The 13,816-nt window shown below is 44.3% G+C and overlaps 1 protein-coding gene across 1 annotated transcript in view; it reads right to left on the bottom strand.

Moving 5' to 3' along the window:
- GRIA3 (glutamate ionotropic receptor AMPA type subunit 3) overlaps positions 1–13,816 on the bottom strand; it is a 273,791-nt gene that overhangs the window by 6,902 nt on the left and 253,073 nt on the right. The window lies entirely within an intron of this gene.

Raw genomic sequence — 13,816 nt, 5'->3', positions numbered from 1 at the left:
AAAATGGGGGAAAAAAATCCAGGAAGCTGCTCAGTGACTTTCAGGTCAAACTGTGCACATCTGACTAAGCTAACTCCTGTGTGAAAAAGCAAAAACTGAACTGCTGAACAATGGAAAGAAAAAAGTTGGTGCCTTNCCCTACCTTGAGGTAGGACACACCAAGGGCCAGGAGCCTTTCTTTGAAAAAAAATAAAATAAAATAGCATTTTGTAGTCTTTTTAGAGGGAATGTAACCATTTTGCTGCTGAATGCAATTAAACGGAATACCCACATTGTTAAGTCGGTGAATTGAATATCTTATTCAGATGGCAACACGGTGAGCAGATAGTGGCCACAGCTGACACTCAGCACTCCCGTGGCTCATCTAGTCCTGGTACCACTTAAAGAATTAAATGAAGAGATGATATGGCCATGTCCTGATGCTATATTTATAGGAGCCAGTCCCATACTTGTTTACCTCAATAAAAAGGCCAATTGGAATCGAAGTGCATGGCCGGGGAGGGGCGGGACATGCGTGCCTCATGTCTACAGCGAACTTGCAAATTGTCACTCTTCCAGGGCGAACGACAGGTAACTGAAGAAGCGGTNGGCCTGGTAACCCTCTCTCTGCCATGGGATTATTCTATGTATGAGGTATTTGATGGGGGGGGACGTGGCCTTTCACAGAACCCATGTTGCGCTGTAGCAACATGAAGAGTTTCGTGTTCCTGGTATTTAAGCTTCGTAGAATTTCCTGTGGTGGGATGTGGAAAACCAGTAGCAAAATGGTTCACGGCACAGGGAAAATGAGTGGCACTTCATGAAATGAATTAACTGATACCACAATATTAGTTCAAAAAAAGGCGAGGCAAAAAACTGAAACTAAAAAGAACTTTCTTAGGGGAGCAAAGGGGGGCAGGAAGGAGGCGGGGAAGAGTGTTTCATGCTTCTCAATGTGATGTTATCCTGACAATGTATACCCTCAAGGAGCATGCGACTCAATTTCAAAAGTATTACGTACAGAGATTCAAATGACACCTTTGGAAGAGGGGAGTGTGACAGACTTAATGATATTCGAGATCCAAATAGATGCTGAACTCAATACGACAGCAGCTGGGAGGAGGCTAAGCATTCTGCTTACAGAGACCGGTCTTTGTCATTTATGTCTTTGACTGTTTTTGGATGGGACCGACATAATGTATTAATAACCAAAGGAATTTACAACTACAANCAGCTCGGTATTTTACAGCTTTGGAAGCGTCCTGGGCCGGATTGCGTCGCCATGCCAACAATTGCTCCTTCCGGGTCAATGGTTGATGTCACGTGGCAGGCCTGGAGGCTGCTGCGGGCCTGGTCCCTTTAGCGCCGGTGTTATAAAGGGGTCCCACTGTGTCAGGGAGTGTGTGTTGGGAAGGAAAGCCGTTTGGGGGTGGAAAATAAACAGTGGTTCAAAACGTGATTGCTAATCAGTACAAAAAGACCTTCAGCGACTGACCTTACTCCCGGAGTCCTTGGCTCCACACTCCCCCTTATCGTACCACCATTTGTTTTTCAGCTTGTCTAAGATGCCTTGTTCACTGAGTTTCAATACTGCAAGGTTTACAGGCGTTCTTCACGTGGGAAATAACATAAATAACATTATATTATGTTATTTTATGTTATTCAAGCTTCAAACTACTTTAAAACTATANGGGAAGCGTTTCCAGATGCAGAACAAGACAAAAGAATGAGTCTGAATAGAATAGGATATAGATTCTACGGGAGTAACATGCCTTCTGATGAGTTGTCGTCTATTACGCAGAGCTGCTGCCCAGATGCAACCGATCTCAGGAAGAACTGGACTACACACAGATCGTCCCTCCACCAACTCTGAACCCGTATGCAGGGCCTGGTCTTAGAATTCATAGTATAATGTGGACCTCTGAGCTTTGGATGGGGGCACTTTCACCAGCAAGAGAANTGAACCAGGCTTTTTAAAAGTGGATTATTAATACGGCACGATCTAAAATGGCAAACTGTGGGTAGAACCGTAGCGGAACAGTTCAGCTAAGCTGTTCTAGTAAGATAAGACGTCCTCAACTGAGAGGCTCCTACATCCCCAGGAGGCCGGCCACGACGTCCTAGCCTGCCACCTCTGACAGCGCAAAGCCTGCGGTCAGAGCCACTGAGCAAACGCAGGAAACCCTACCGGTCCCCAGGTTAAGATTTCCTCCCTTCAAAATTTCTTCAGCTGTAAAATAGGAATAACGACCTTTACCTTGTCATCTTTCTAGAGCTAATGAACTTTAAATCAAGTATCTCTCATAACTTCAGATAAAAAATGCATTGTATATAGAGGGTGGCATCATCGTATCACGAGGCAATAAACTACCGCGTGTTCAGATTCACATGAACAATATTGCCAATACCAGTGCGTGTTATTCTGAATGCCACCAACTTAAAAGGAGGAAAGCAGCCACATTTCTGTTACTATGAACACGCCGTAGACTTTCTTAGCTCAGCTGGGGTGAGTTGGACCCACCAACATCTCCACTCACTGGTAAGACTTCCTGTAGTCACAGAGATCTGGCCTCTATCAGAGCAAGTCCCCCAAGCCTATTGCCTTTCTGTTCCCCTTGGCTGTTGAGAGCAGAGACACCATCCCAGCCAGAGACATTCTGAGAAACGTGTCGTCACTTAAAAATAATATGCAGTTTCAGAGTCCTCGAGATTTGAAAAACCATAAACCTTGAGTGTCAGGGAGATGACCCTTTCTCGGTTGGTGCCGGACCTGACAGCCAGGATATCTGCATTTTGTATCTCACTGGCAAATTGAGGTCCTTGTTATACTTTAAACAAGTTCCTTCAATCAATGCCCAGAACCTTCGCCTTCTCAAATGCCAACCAGATTTGCTTGGGATGCAAAGCAACAGAAGATACTCAAATAAAACTTTGAGCCTCTTTAAGATATCCTTGGTGGTGAAAGTTAAGTCTTAGACTTTCACTCTTATTTACTTACTTTTAAAAATGTTTAGTTTTTAAAGGATCTCTACGCCCGACACGGGGCTCGAACTTGCAACCCCGAGATCAAGAGTCTCGGAACTCTTGGTCTACCAACTAAGCCAGCCGGGCGCCCCAAGTCTAAGACTTTGAAAGGAAGGACAGGCCATCCGTGGCCCTGAGATCGGTGTTGGAACCACCTTCTCCCCTGCTGCCCACTGTTTGCTCCTCTTTGGTCTCTCCTCCCCCGTTAGAAGTTTTGTGTTATCACCGCCTGGCACCCAGGCTCAGATGGTGAGGGGATGCTTCCCAATGGCACCTGGGTGCCCGATTCCAGCAGGACCACAGGAAAAACTACAAAGCATGTTCTTCCCCCTTCCTGTCTTCCCCTCATCTTACGACCAAGGGTGCAGTGCCATGCTGCTCTCTGACTAAGCCCTTGCCGGTCCCTGGCCTCCCTCAAGGTACTATGTTCTTCAAATGACTTCACTCTGTTTCTTCAGTACAGTGGCTCTCGCTAGATCCCAGGAAGAGAGCCATCTGCTCTAAGGCGCTCACACTATGGTCCAATTAGAGGTCTCTCCCTAGAGACCCTGGGTTGTAAAGAAGCTTGTCAACCATTAAGGGAATGAGGTTGATAATAGCATTTGTTATACGTTGGTTTAGAGTAATAATTCTCAACGTGTGGTCCAAGAACCTCTGGGGATATCCCTGAAACCTTTTCGTCAGGGGGTCTGCCTGGTCAAAACTGTTTTTATAATAGCACCAAGACATTCCTCGCCCTTCTCACTCTCCTTGCCTCCTGAGGTACGGTGGAGTCTCCTGGAGGCTTCGTGACATGTGGTATTGCAACAGATCGAATGAAAGAGCAGAAATGAGAATCTTATTCTCTTACAGGAAGCCAGATATTAAAGCGACTTGTGAACTCATGGGACAGCGCCACGCCTTCCTAATTTTGTTTTGGAAAAGTATAGTTAGTTTTCATAAAACGCATGTCATTTATGTTAACATAGATTGGCTTTCTTGTCTTTAAAATAAATTAATGAATACATTCTTTTAAAATTGCATTTTAATTTCAGATATGGTAAATACTAGTAGGTAGAACACACATCAACAGCATCTTTTTGGAATTCCCTAGAAATTCTGAGCGTGTAAAGGGGTCCTGAAACAAAAGAGAGTTTGAGAAGCACGGATTTTGGAGGAGGGAAGGCTTTTCCCGTGCTGGGGCCTGCTCTGGGTCCCCTCCCTCCACTCCTGCCGAAACCCAGGCTCCGCATGTCAGCAATTTAGAGTCCTACTTCTGACAAATGGCCTGTCCCCGGCGCGGGCCAGCCAGTGGCTTCCACAGAGCAGTACTTAACTGCTCTCCGTCTCTACAGCCTCCGCAGTCACAGCGGAGGTGAAGTTAGTGCAATGGTTCTTCGTCAGGGGTCACTTTGCCTCCAGGGGGATATTGGGCAATGTCTAGAGTCACTTTTCATTGTCACGGCTGGGTGAGGGGACAGTACGGGCATCTAGAGGGCAGAGGCCAGGGATGCCGCACAACGCCCTGCTTTGCGCAGGACAGCGTCCGCTAAGCCCCAAGCGTCAGCCGTGCCGAGGCTGTCCCAGAGCACCCAGACTTCATCCGATGCCCCGGGACTTTAGAGAAACCTGACAAATGATAGACTTCTAGAAGTTTAGCTTTTGTTTGGGGGGGGGGAAAAAAATCACAGGGCTTGTGAAATCTGGCAGCGAACCAATGTGCGTTTGGGAACGTCTACATAAAAAGCAAGGAGAAAAACAAACATTCCAAGCAGCAGCCCAGNNNNCGGTCATCAGAAATCACAGATAATACCACTTAACAAGGTTAGGCTAGCTGCCAAGAAAAGAAAATTCTTTAAAGGCCCCAATCTCCGAGAACTGTTTGTTATTGCAGGGGGGAGGAAAATTCCGAGATGGCAGAGAAAAACTGCCATCATTTCCTCTCTTGCTGTACTTTACTGGATGTATTGCATGGCTCAGTCCAAATCAAATGACTGTATTGACACCCTCCCCCAACACGCCCACACGTACGCACGCACACACAATTTGGTATTTTAGTATATGTGCTGCCGAAGCGAGCACTACAATTTGGTATTTTAAACAAAGAGGAATTAGGTGGGCATTTGGTCATCTAAATGTCACTTTCCCCCTGAAACCATTTCTGCTCCCCGCCTCAATATTTTCTTCCCTCCTGCCTCTTCTTCCTGGCCTTATGATTTACAGCCACGTCCTGTAACTCCCACTGGATCGTGTGCTTTTCAAGTGCGGGGACCATGGCTGAGGTATTTGTGTCCCTGCTTGGAATCATTGTCTCAATGAACACAGGTTTTGAGTAGCTAACTCTCTTTTAGCGCTTTGTTTTTCAGCCTGGTGTCTCACAAAGTCATCATAATTATTATTATTGGTCGAGCTTAACGATCACTCTAAGAAAATAGGTTTATGGTCTCTACTTTGCAAGTAAAGAAATTGAGGCACAGAAAGGTTAAGCAATCTGCTCAAGCCTGCGCAGTAAATTATGGGGCAGGCCAGAGGGCAAATTACTGTATATTCAACTCTGCACTGTGCATTCTCCAACGGAACACACAAAAACGTAGTAGCCCTCCTTAGTTTTGCTCTTCGTGCTTGGATGTTCATAACGAAGTTTGTCTTTGGGGACTCCCGTACTCCAAGTAGCTATCAACCTCGCAAGGGCGCATCTTGCAGCTGGGGCCGTTCCCACATCGCACTGCAGCGGTATGTCTCCAGGGGAAGGTTTCAGAGCAATTACTGCAGGCCCTTACCTAGTACCTAAGAGAATTGTAAGTCAGAAATATTTATTGTACTCACCTCAATAGAGAACAGAAAGAATTAAAAAAGTAGGTCAGATTCCTATCATGGAAATTAGTCAGGCATTCTTTCCTCTGAAGGGCTGGCCGTGAACCTTCTGCTGAGTACAGCCCTCCCAAGACAAAGGCAAGGGTCAGGGGGCTCAGGGAGAGAACAGGAGAGCCTGGTGATGTAATTTCAGGGGGTCTGGGAATGTCCCCCTGTCCTGAACTATTTTTCTCACGGGCACCTGAAATTCCGTCACGAGAATCACACCCCTTTACACGTGAACATCATTCCTTATTAAAATACAAAGCTTCTTGGGAAATGGGAAATGAACCGGAGTAACTTCTTACAAACTCCAACCCTTGGTAGCATTCTGTTTGTACAGTGTTCAGGGAGGAAAAGAGTGTACAGCTCCCGTCAGGAGAGAACGGTGTGCCATACCCAAGTCATAGAAATGTATGCGGATTGTTGATCGGACGGAGAGGGTTAAGAGCAAATGTGAGTTAGAGAGTCATTTAAAAGGATGTGAAGGCAGTGCTGACCTGTGGTGGGGCAGTGGATCCTGGGTGTGAGGGACAGTCATGGAGTGGCATCTCTCTCTTGTTCTTTTTTAATAGAGGTAGTCATGTAATTCATAGCGCTCCGAAAAGGAGTTCTACTTTTGAAAAGAAAGAACACAACAACCCTAGCTGGCTGATACAGATGTGGGCTTATCTCTGCCATCCACACTGGGCAGTACCTCAGCTACAAAAGACTGTGCTCACTAATCCAAGGCATCCAGCCCCAGATGGCGGTTGCCCAGATTCCCAGCTCATTCCTGGGTGGTGCCAACCAGTTCAGTGTTATCTTAGTGATGGCCAGCATTATATCTGGAGACCGTTTTAGGATAAGAAGACCATTTTCTTTTCTGTGAAGGTAGACACTATTTAAGAAGAAAGTAACTAAAAATTTTGCTGTATTTCCAAAGAAGTGTCCAATTTATCTTTCAATTTTGAGTTCAGGAAATACACAAAATAGGTAGTTTGGAGCCATGAACAAAGAGAGAAATGTGCAGAGTGATGTGAGGGTACAGAGTCTCCTCAGAGTGGGAAAGAAGAAAAAATGGCCTAGTGAGTTAATGACCAAGCTGATCCCTCCAAATGATGATCCTAGAAGGTTTGGTGTAAAAATCTGTACTGTGGATATGTCTCTGAGCTTGAAAAATATAGGGACCTGGAGTGGAGTATGAGTTATTTACCCAAGAGACTGTGAGATATATTCTGCTCTCAATGGCTTCACTTCTCCTTTCCGAGCAGGGACACCTAAAGAGCAAATGTCTGCTTAATTAATAATGCCAGAAGATCTTCAATGGCGCCCATAGGAGGGATAGATATATGTGTAAATATGTAGGTTACAGAGAAAGACAAGGAGATCACAGAGAAGTAAAAGAACTATATGAGCAAGGGTGGTGTATTTGCATAACTAAGCACCTGCTCTAACAACACAATATCTGGATGATGAAAATGGAAGCTTATCACCACCTAAGCTGGAAGCCCTCCCCTCCCCTTATGCCTCATCCAAAACCTCACTTCAAGTTACTGACACTTGCTTCTTTGTACCTAGGGATTTTCTTTTTTTGAGTGACTCTTTAGAATTATCCTCAGCCCGGCGGAGGGAGGATATCCATCCTCTCTTTCACTGGCTTTTCTACTGAAGATATTTCAGGTTTTCATGGTGACAAGTCACCTTTCCCAATTGCTCACTTGCTTCCCTGGCTTTTTCTGGAAAACTCCTAGCATCGCTCAGGAAATCACAGGCCTGTGCAGACAGGCAGCTGTAGACATCTCTGCCCAGGTAGGTCTTGATTTATTAAGTTGAAGCCAATTGATGGCCAAGCAAGAGAAGATCCTTTGCTAGATGGAAGGATTTACTCTAAGGTTGTTTATATTCTTTTCTGTTAGTTATGTTGGGATTTGTGACCTCTCCATACAGTAGCTATTGGAGGTCATGGCAGTTTAAAATATGCCCTAGACTACACTAGAATCTGGAGACTTAAAAAAAAGTCTCTATCTAATTCTTTTTACAGGACTTTCTGGATGCAGGTTTCTAGGAGAATGAGGGTTTAAGTTATTTCAATCCTTCTACCCTTGGATCAGCCTGAGCTTTCTTCACAACCTGGGAGCACGTGCATATGACTGCTGGCATTACTGGGCTCTGGCCACCCAAGCAACCCTCAGTCCCCAGGGGCAGCTCTGATGATTTGTAGTTATGCAGAGCTTAGTTGCTAGAGGCTCCCTCTGAGTGAGAATTTATATCTGTGTAGTTCACAAATGTAGCTCAAACCGATTTAACTCCTTGCTAATGAGATCATAATTTAATATAAGTGCAAAGAGCAAATTCAATAATGCACGCATATAATATTAGGAGTTGAAAGCTGTGAGTCATTTTACTAAGGGCCTAACAATGCTAGTGACTGAAACCTACTGATGAGCATCTGGGCTAGGGAAACAGCTCCAGAAGTCACTTGTGGGTATGTGAGTGAAGCCAGGGCATTTCCAGATGATGATCTCTCAGATTCAAAGGGATAGACCCCTTGATTCTACAAGTTGTGAATTTCACTGATGATCTCGGCCAAACCCGGCCTTTGTCCAACCTCTCCCTGTGGAACAGGAATCCAAAAACATGATTGCTTGTGGAGTATCACACACACCCCAGTTTGTCTGGGAAGACTTGCTCAATTTGTCCCTGACGGAGAAACGGGGCTCAGGGAAGTTGCTAAGTGTCTGGAGAAAACAGTTTTGATTAAAATGTGGCCACACATACTTCCCCAAGTCATAATGGGCATGATGCACTTGAAAACTCTGTTCGAGATCCATTAAAAATTCAAACTATCAAATTTGGTTGGATTTTATTACGTATAAATGTGCTTCCTTTGGTTCACCCCAATGACACCAAGAGAGAAAAGCATAGACTGAGAAGACAGAAACTTATCTCATGTTAGATCAGAAACCCACGACATGTGTTTCTGAAGATGTCAAGTTCATGCCCCCTGACTCTAGGCAAACTGTTCACTGGGAGTTGAATCTTATGGGTGCCAGTATCTTCTTTCTTCCCTGCTCCCCCTTGCCTCCCCATAGGCCTCTCTTGACCGTGAGCTATAGAAAGATAATCCGTCTTAACTTACACTCCATTAGATCACAACAAATGGGGACTGTACAGCAGACCTGAAAGCTGACTACCGGCTGCCACGCCAGGGCATATACCATCCTCTCCTAGCACGCATTCTAGCCTCCACTTATCTGCACTTCCCGGCCGTGATGCCAGATAGGACACGCCAGCAGAGTCCATCTCTCCCTCTCATTCTCTATCTCTTTTAGATGTAAAGTATGCTACTGCCTTAGTTTTATGTTTTGAGAAATATTTGCTTCAAGGCCAGATGAAATGAAGCTTTAAGGTGAATTTAGCACTTGGAACACACTTTTGCCACCTGTGACCAATGGGGATTTGCCTCATGTGCCAAGGGCCAAATGCTATACCGCTCTCTAGAAAGTCAAATGAGAATGGATGACAATTGTTCTCCATAAATTTTACCCCCCACCCCCACTCCACCAGTTTCCCACCCGCATTGCATGTATTTCAATCATTTTCAAATCTTTCATGTTTCTTTTCCATGGCTGTCTTGCCTTTCGGAGAGTGTGGTTCTATAACCTTCTCTCCAAATGCAAGGAAACCAAATGATTTGGTCTTAGTGGGGCAGAAAGGGTATAGACACACACCGTTTCACTCTGCCACGGCAGCGGTGTCTTTCCTCTTGGCAATCGTAAAGCAGCATTCTTACCTTCAGGCCTTTCACTCCTGCTGCTCTTTCTGTAGCTCTGGTGTTGAACATTTGGTCATTATTTGTCAATAAGAAACACATTCAAGTTATCAGGGTAACACCAAAGGCAACTAATCATGTCTTAATCATACAAATCATGTTAAAGCCACGCAGTCAATTTAAAAAAAATCACTAGAAGGGATTAATTAATATTTTTCTGGATTACATTTTTTTCCTGTGGTAGAATTTATTCTTTAACACCATCTGGCAAAATCAATGGTTTTAGCAGTCACTGGACTGGTTCAGTTCTTAAGGCAAAAAGGTCCCTTGCTTGAAGCAGCCACTTGAGAGAAAGTGAGGGTTTGCTCTTGGGAAGAAGACCTGAGTAAGTTCAAGGAGCAAATTTAGTCACTACCAGGAAAGAAAACGGTCAGGTTCTTCATACTTCCAGGAGGCAGCACCAGCACAGAGACATGCAAACCAACGAAGAGCATAATATACTCACCCTACTCCTTGATCCCAAACCAGCCTCGGTGATTCGCAGGAACTTCTTCTAAGCCCCAGGAAGTGCCATCGATCTGTAATGATTCTTGCCTACACACATAACAGTGTCAATAAAGAGTCATTGGGGTCCGTCTTAACCCTGGGCATCCAAAATGTCTACCTTTAGGGATGGCTTCTGCCAATAAAAAGGTCCATCTTGTTGCAGGTAAAAGGCAGATGCAGATTCACATCCGTTACCCAAGGCCCAAGAATGTCAAAGAATTCTGGGTGTGGAAGAGAAGCGGTTAAGAGACGGCGGCATAGGAGAGGAGGATTGTAGACATACATGGAAGAAGAAATACACACAAAACTGAGGATCTCATTTATACATATGGGAAACAGAGCACCACCTCATTCATCTAAGTACCACCAAGTGGGAAGCCGAGGGCATTTGGAAGTGGGCTGTTCCAAAGTATAACTTTTTACTATCTTTGAATATGAGACTTGTTAAGCAAATGCATGAGGTTTAAAAAAGAAATGACCACTAACGATTAGAAGTAAGGATGGGCTTGAATTTCTTAAAGAGAACAAACTCTTTCCAGGTGCTATGAAAGCACCCTCGTGAAAAGAAACACAACTCATTTTCACCGTAAGCCACGTTTTGAATTTCTGAGAGCAAGTTCCCTAAGTGCTTTCTTAGAGTCACATTGGTTAGTTTATTCTCATCCCTGTATATTTTTGAATATGACCCAGCTGCATTTCTCTATCAATATCCCAGAAATCATAATGATCATTCAACTACTTCTCTAATCAGTCAAAGTTTAACTGCATATCACATTGTCATCCCTTACTTCCCTATATGCCTTGCAAGTTAAGGCACCCATCATACCGCTCTCCTTCTAGTCAAGGGGCTCGGAATGGTTCCATTTAAACATTCTGCTCCAATGTTCCCCCAAAGCACAAGGTGTGCTGATTTTCAGCTTGGAAATGGACATATGGACACTGTAAGTCTGAATCCCCGGATGGAACTGAAACCAGGGCCGTATTACAGTGAGGTGGGGTAGGGCTTATAAAGCTTTGTCACCCCCGTCACAGATAGCTTGTTCCACAGACCAGTCCCCCTCTAGTAAGGTAAGGCTACACAGGAAATCTAAGCTGGTGCTCTCTCCCCAAGATTAAGGGAGTGAAGCAGGGTGAGTGGGGGTGGATCAGAAGAATTTGAAAGTCTGAGGTGACGGGCAGCTGTGGAGGGAGGCTGACTGTGCTTTTGTGGTAATTCAGCAGCTAAATCCCCATTCTGCTGTGATTCACAGCCACAGGCTTTCACTGGCTGTGTCCCAAACCCCCGGTGCTTGGGGTTTATCGCTGAAACAACCTACTGGCTCTTAATTACCACGTTGGCGCACACGTTGTAATAACGTGCTAACACAAAAGGGCGGTTTGCAGGTTAAAAATTCCCCAACCACACCTCTAATTTTCATGATCCTTGCCTGGACATTCATGGTCCATCAAGAAAAGATCAGGTCTGATCTGTTGGGGTCAGGTTTGCCCAGGTTCAGGAAACTGGTGAAACCAAGCAGTATTTCAGTTCTAGCCTATCGGTCCGGCTCAGCGGCCACCTCGGTGACTCACCTTGTCTTAATCCCCCGTATTCAGAAAATGAAATAAATGTCTATTTCATTAGGTTAAGCATGTGCACGTTTAAAACAGCCTGAAAAAATTGCTGGTTCTTTCCAAAGAGGGGTAACTTTTGGAGACTAGTCTTAGAACGCATGATGTCTCATGTCAGGGAGTTAAAGTCAACAATTGAATATAGTTGCCCATCTTAGCATTATTTTAAGGTTGCAGGAGAGAGTCTGAGAGATTATTACAGGGTTTTCTCTGTCTCCCAGTTTCAGAGATAATAGGTATGGAAGTGTTTTTGAAAAAGCGAAAGCACTCATAAATGTCAGGCTTTGTGATTATTGTCATTTTTAGTAATCAGTACTGAGGGCTGAAATGGCTTAAATATGCCATTTGCCTTGTAACCAAGGTAGCTGAGAATGAACCCGATTCTTAGGGAAATCTATCACGTGCAATCAGATTCACATTGCTCATTGGGTGGGTACATGTGATAAATTGCTGTTTGCAATAGCATCGCAAGAGGTGACCCTGAAAGTCGGCAGAGATTTGTGGCAGCATTAGCTGTGTGACCTTCTCAAAGTCACCACCATCTCTGGGTCTCATTCTCTGTGAAATGACGGTATATATTCGACAGTCAATTGTCATGTTAACTGGGAATGCGATACAATAAAGAAGTGTAATTCCCAAGCCATTTTACTAATACAGTTAAGCCTCATGATCTGGACTACCAGAGGGGAAGGACTGTCTGAATGGGAAAGTGCCGCATTACAAAACAGGTTTGAAGAATGACAGTTTTATTACTTTACGTCTGTTTTGTGATTCAAGCTCACTATGCTACATTGCCACAGTGGAGGTCCTTGTGAGAAATACATTAGCAGATAGACTGGTAATGAACAGGACTATGTCTAACCAATGCTTGCAACGTTTGAGAAAGAAGTTTGTTCTCTTAAGGGAAGAATTCAACTGACAATCTCAACTCTTCATTTGCTTAACAAACCTCTCTTGGACCCTTTCCTGATACTATATGGGCAGACTGTGGACTGGTCGCAAATGATAAATTTGAGGGCTCCAAATTAATGAGGTTTCACTGCCTTTTCTACCTTCTTCTCCATTGGTTTGTTTTTGGCATCACCACCAAGTAGTGGTAAAACAGATTCTCAAGTTCATCTCTTGCCCCTGCTCTTGCTCACTCCCAGAAAACAGCAGGTAGCAAGAAGGAAGAAGATAAAGGCAAGCTCCTTGGTAATCCGGAAACAGAATAAGCAATCGCTGGATATGCAGCACTCATTTTACTATTATCCATAGCTGAGAAAGGGGTTGACTTATTTCAAAAGGCTGGCTGGAAGAATGACCAAACCAAGTGATTTGAGATGCCTGGCAGGTAGCGCTAATGTCAAAGCAGTTGGAAACACTTAGGTTCTACTGAGATCTTTCTCTATTTGCATATCAAAAATCAGATAATCTGGAAATCGCGGGCCGGCAATAAAGTTACTTGATAACTTTGCCGCAGTATCAGCTGAGGAAAGAGAAAAGCTTGACTGCTCGTTGTAATTAGCAAATAGCTGGTCTAAAGTTTTAGGGGTCTTCGAGATACCAAAACATCTGGGTGAAAAGTAAAAATTCGGCCAAACGCATGCAGAGTGTTTGGTTTATGTAACATCACACATCTGGTTATTTGAAAACTCCTGGGCACTTGGTATCATGTGGATGCTTTAGAGTCATCTTGACACAGTCCACGACTCCTTTGTAACCATGCTGAGCGAATTCTCGAGAGCAATGTATCCAATCCAGCTCAATTTTCCTTCTGCAACTCACTTGCATGATATAATTAGGGTCTCCGTGGCCTGCTAATAACATGAGAAAAAGACCAAGAAGAAGAAGGTGCTAAATACTCTAGGTATCAGGTTAGCCACTGCAAAACTCAAATGAGCCCAAAGCTTGGCTAAACTGTGACTGTCATCAGTTCACACTGGTGGAAAAGGAAGTTACTGCTTTCTGACACACAGTAAAACCTTGATTAATTGAAATCCATAAGGGATGAATGGAATTTTCAATACGAGTACTCATTTTGTTTCACTCTTGGCTAGTGACATTTTTTTTTTCTCCTCAAAATGCTTGTAT

Source organism: Crocuta crocuta, unplaced genomic scaffold (assembly GCF_008692635.1).
Source record: "Crocuta crocuta isolate KB4526 unplaced genomic scaffold, BGI_CrCroc_1.0 scaffold482, whole genome shotgun sequence".
NCBI lineage: Eukaryota > Metazoa > Chordata > Mammalia > Carnivora > Hyaenidae > Crocuta > Crocuta crocuta.
Note: the sequence above shows the minus strand (reverse complement) of the source record. Positions and strands in the feature narration are given on the sequence as shown.